The sequence below is a fragment of the Aplysia californica genome, unplaced genomic scaffold (genome assembly GCF_000002075.1).
Source record: "Aplysia californica isolate F4 #8 unplaced genomic scaffold, AplCal3.0 scaffold00356, whole genome shotgun sequence".
Classification (NCBI taxonomy): Eukaryota; Metazoa; Mollusca; class Gastropoda; order Aplysiida; family Aplysiidae; genus Aplysia; species Aplysia californica.
Window position 1 is genome coordinate 584,040 of NW_004797626.1, and position 5,000 is coordinate 589,039.

The following is a 5,000-nucleotide window of genomic DNA, read 5'->3' on the forward strand; positions in this document are numbered from 1 at the left end:
CATCATCATCATCATCATCATCATCATCATCATCATCATCATCATCATCATCAGTAGCAGCAGCAGCAGCAGTATCCTTTCTCATCCCATACCGGAGTATTGTCCACCAACAAGAGCTCTCTTTCTTCTATCCTGGGCTGTAGTCTCCCCCAATGTCCAGCTGTATCCCATCTCTTTGTTTATTTTCTAAAACCCAAGCTCCTCTTCCAAGCTCTTTTAAGCCTTTCTCTCTTTCTCTTTCCTTGCGGATTCAATCTTAATGAGCACCACAATACCTTAGTAATTTTTGTAAATTAAAAAACAGTTGACAAATTTAATGTTGGGGTGAGTGTTTGGGTGGAAGGTTGTCCGTTTAAAAGATACTTCAACTGTTATTCTAGCTTAGAAAGGAGGGAAGGTGGAGGAGGGAGGTTTGTAAATAGAGACACGGCGGTAGGGCGGCGGGGGACTTAGCAGGAGAGAGGTTAAGACGGATATACAGGCCCACAGGGAAATTATGTGTGAGGCATCGTGTTGAAATCAGGCACTCATCGAAATATTGAAATCGGAGCAATCGACATTTTTATGGATGTTGAGCAATTCTTTTTAAACATTTTCTTTTTCTTTCTTGTTTTTTTTTTTTTTTATTAATTTTGCTTAGCACCCCTTATTTCCATTCAAAAACACATTTCTGTGTGTATTTTGCTGAAAAACGCTGATCGAAGACTCAAGAAATATTATATAATATACATCTGCAGTTTGAAAAGATGCTCAAGCTTTCAAGTCACCAAACATTGGTGGCCACTTTCTCACTACTTTGACCTCTGACACTAGGTGACCCCCACCTCCTTCCATTCCAAATATCTCGACTTTTATTCAAGATAGATAGGTATTCTTTTCTTTAAAAGCAAGACAAATAAACACGCTTTAAGATCAATTGCTCCAGATGAGAACAATTTACGTGCGCCTGATTCCACCTTGTGACATATTTGCCAATGAAGAGGGCAACGTGGGAGTGGGGTTGAAGGGCTGTACTTAGAGCTGGGCGGCGGTTGTTTTTTTAAAAGAACTTTGGGGTCGGGCTGGGCACGCGTGTATTGTTCTGGTTGTAATACACTGGCCAGCCCACCTGCAGGGATGGTACACCGTGACTCTGACGTTGATGTACATGGACTGTGGACATAGTCAGCAAACACAATAATGTGCTGTCTCTGTATCAAGTAAAACGTTGTTCCCGCATCCGATCTGGACGTTGGGGATTGCCTTATTAGTGAGACAACGTCCTGGGCCTTCGGCATATTATTGTGGTAGGGTGGCCAGTTCCTTTCCACGTCTCCTTTACTTCTCCAACTCGAAGTCAGTTACCCATTACTGCTGGGTGGGCAGGAGGGGGCGAAGAAATCCGTGTCCGAACCGAGCCTCGAAGCCGGACTTTCCCCATCGGAGACGAGCGCTCTGTATCAAGTATCAAGGCAATAATCCAGTACTATAGCAAAACTCCAACACAACAAGATGGTCCACTCAGCCAACAGCCAAAAATTTTTTTTTAATGTTAAGCGTCCACCGCCGTACGCCCTTATTCTCAGATGGCGCAGCTGTTCCAGTAGAAGAATTATATTATTATAGACACCCCCATGCCCAGACAGATCAACTGCTGTTCATCCGTCTATGATCAGCTGTTCTCGGAGTACACACTTTTTCTCAGGGGGCGCATCAGTGATTTTGGGGACGTTTTTTAACGAGGGAGAGGGAGAGAGAGAGAGAGAGAGAGAGAGAGAGAGAGAGAGAGAGAGAGAGAAGCAAACAGACAGACAGACACAGACAGACAGACAGACAGACCGACACAGACAGACATACAGACACACAGATAGACAGACAGAGATGGTGACGTTTTAGATGGCTTCTCCTGTTCGTTTCAGATCCTTACACGAGCTTGAAACCTGAGAACGAGTATTTCCAGGGTGAGTTCAAAAAGTAGATGTGTGCAGAAACGTATTGCTATAATAAATGACTTGTCGAACCCACGTCCTTTAACAGACATCTTTAGCGTAGTTGCGACCGACGCTCGAACTAAAGGAAAAGGTCAAGCCACATGGAAATGGGTCAGATAAACTCCTTGACTGTTATTATCCTGGAGGACAGCCATTTCATTAGAAACTAGGTCTGAATGATCTCTTGCACTTTTGAAAACCTACCTATCTTTCTATCTATCTATCTATCTATCTATCTATCTATCTATTTATCTATCTATCTATCTATCTATCTATCTATCTATCTATCTATCTATCTATCTATTTACCTATCTATCTATCTTTCTATCTATCTATCGATGTATCTATCTGTCTGTAACCTTATATTATATCCATGACAATTTTCTGTTAGTATCAAAATCTACTACAATGTACTAGCAATGCATAAAGGTGCACAGATCGTTTGCGTTCATAGAATCAACCCTTCTTTTTTCTACATTTTTCGTCAATACTTATAATGTAGGTATTTTTTGTTAAGTAATTATAATTGCTGCTGACCTTGCTTTCGTGTTTATTGTTATATTTCTTGTTTAGATTGAATTTATTTATCGCCAAGCTTATTAAAAAGATGCACTCCCCCACCCCCCTTCCACCGACCCCGTAGAAAAGACAGACTTTTATAGTAAAATATCTAAGATTTATAGGGACAGCTGGTTTGTCTGGGTAAAACGAAGCACACCGACACAATAACGGCCAGTTAGTGCCGATAATGAGCAATACGGGCAGACAGAAACCATAGGGATCACATGACCTGAGCTTTTTCTCTTCAGCTGATGAGGTGGATGCTTCGTATCTGTCAACCCAGGCTAGCTCTACAGGACCGGAGGGCTATGTGAATATGGAGGTCAGTACAGGGAGTGGGATTACAGGGGGACATGATATTGTTATTGAGGAAGAGGAGAAGGAGGGGGAGAAGGAGGAGCAGGAGGAGGGGGAAGAGGAGGAGGAGAAATAGGAGGAGGAGGAGGAGAAGAAGGAGAAGGAGAAGGAGGAGGAGGAGAAGAAGAGGGAGGTTGAGGAGGTGGAGCAACATAAGGAAGAGGAGGAAGAGATGGAGGAGAAGGATATGGAGAATGAAAAAGAAGTGGAAGAGGAAGAGGAGGAGGAGGAGGAGGAGGAGGAGAAGTACGATGAGCAGGAGGACGAGTAGAAAGAAGTAGAGGAGTAAAATAGATGAAGAGGAGACATTATACTTACAGTACAGTTACATTGAACTTTAAAAAAGAACAAACCAAAGCAGAACATTTTGAATTAGGCTACTTTTGAGAGAAGAAGGAGGAGAAGTAGGAGTAAAATAGGAGGTTAAAGGGAGTATTTCACGCACAGTTAATGTGAACGATTTTTGCCCTTCAGCTGAACTTCTGTGTAATAAAAAAATTTGCTGGATTCGTTGGTCAGTATTTGCGAGGCATCGTGGTGAAATCAGGCGCTCGTCAAAGCAATGAATTCAAAGAAATTGGCATTTAAAAAATTGTTATCAATGGGCAATTTTTTTTCTTCTTTTCTTTCTTTTTTTTGACTCAACGCCTTTTTTTGCTTTTAAAAACAGATTTTTGTGAGGATTTATTTTAAAAACATTGATTAAAGGCACACAAAAATGTAAATTTTCAGTTTCCAATGACTCTCGGGCTGTGGAAGCTATCAAATTTTGAGCGCAATTTTCTCGCTAATCTTACTTCTGAAACCAGGTGACCGTGACCGCCTTCAATCGCAAATACTTCGACTTTTATTCAACTTAGATGGATATTTTTTTTACCGGAAGGAATGGAAATCAACCGGCTTTAAGATAATACCAATAACCCCATATGCCAAAAAAAATTGACGAGCGCCTGATTTAATCACGACGTGACACATTTTGTTCCGTCCGTCTATCCTTCCTGGAAAACTATCTTTTAATTTAATTTTTTTTTTTTTATTGGGGTTCGGGGGGATGGGGTTGGTTGTACTCAGACTGCCTGTTGGCCTCGATGAAATGCTCATTTACAAATTTGTCGAAAAGTGAGACGTCTTATCGTGAAAATAATATCAGAATCAGCTCATCTGAATGTCGATTTTTCTTGTGAAGTTTTAAAAAAAAAGGAATTGTCCTTTTCTCGTGATTTGCAATCCGCCTATGGATTTTTATATCATGGAAAACGAAATATGTCTTGAACACTGCATTAAACAGACGAAAAGAAAAATCGACAGTGTTTTCTATTTTTCAAATTTTGTAGGCGAATGCAATCCTTTACTGAATTGACGGAAACTTGGTCTTTGAACTACCTTCAGTAATTGTTTAAGGGTTCTAGGTTCCGTAGTTTGTTCAGCTATAGAAAACAACCATCCACATGTACGCAATTAGATATATAGATTACGATATTACTTGTCGATTCTAGCAGTACGGTATCAATATTTTTCTGCTCCTCCGTGGTTGTTAGAGATCCAAGAATTAAGATCAAAACGTTGGCTCCTCTGTGGTGGAGATTCAAGAAGATATCGAAAACTCATTATCCTCCTTCATCCCCCTTTCTCTCTCCCTCCCCCCGCCTCTCTCTCTCTCCTACCCCCGTCACCCTCACTCTTTCTCCGTCCCCCTACTCCCACTCTCTCCCCTCCTCTCTCTCTCTCTCTCTCTCTCTCTCTCTCTCTCTCTCTCTCTCTCTCTCTCTCTCTCTCTCTGTCTCTCTCTTTCTTCCTCTAGAAAACCAAGAATCAAGGTGGCAGCCCGTATGAGAACGAATAAGGAGACCCAGGTGTCTACTCGAGTGTGCCTCCCACTCTGACAGATTCAAGACCACGGACTGGCTACTACAAACGGTTTTACTAAGCAGTGTCTTCTGACGGCAGTTAAAACAAGTTGAAAACAAAACGCCGTGTTGAACCTTTTCAGCTTTTCAGCTTTTCATGTCTTTGCATGCGGGTCTTGAAGTTGGATGAACAACATAATCAATAATCTAAAAGCCCGTTAAAAAAGGCCAACTCTAACTTAAGGATCCGACACGTTTTCTTTAA

General features: G+C 41.5%; 1 long non-coding RNA gene across 1 annotated transcript in view; it reads left to right on the plus strand.

Annotated features, from left to right (window-relative positions):
* The first annotated feature begins 1,894 nt into the window (after nucleotides 1-1,894).
* The window catches only part of LOC101858045, a 3,956-nt gene continuing 850 nt past the window's right edge, over nucleotides 1,895-5,000 (plus strand). Inside the window, exons 1-3 of the long non-coding RNA XR_220677.3 lie at nucleotides 1,895-1,940; nucleotides 2,780-2,853; nucleotides 4,690-5,000. The exon at nucleotides 4,690-5,000 is cut by the window's right edge and continues 850 nt beyond it. This is a non-coding gene — a long non-coding RNA (uncharacterized LOC101858045). The remainder of the gene's footprint in view (nucleotides 1,941-2,779; nucleotides 2,854-4,689) is intronic.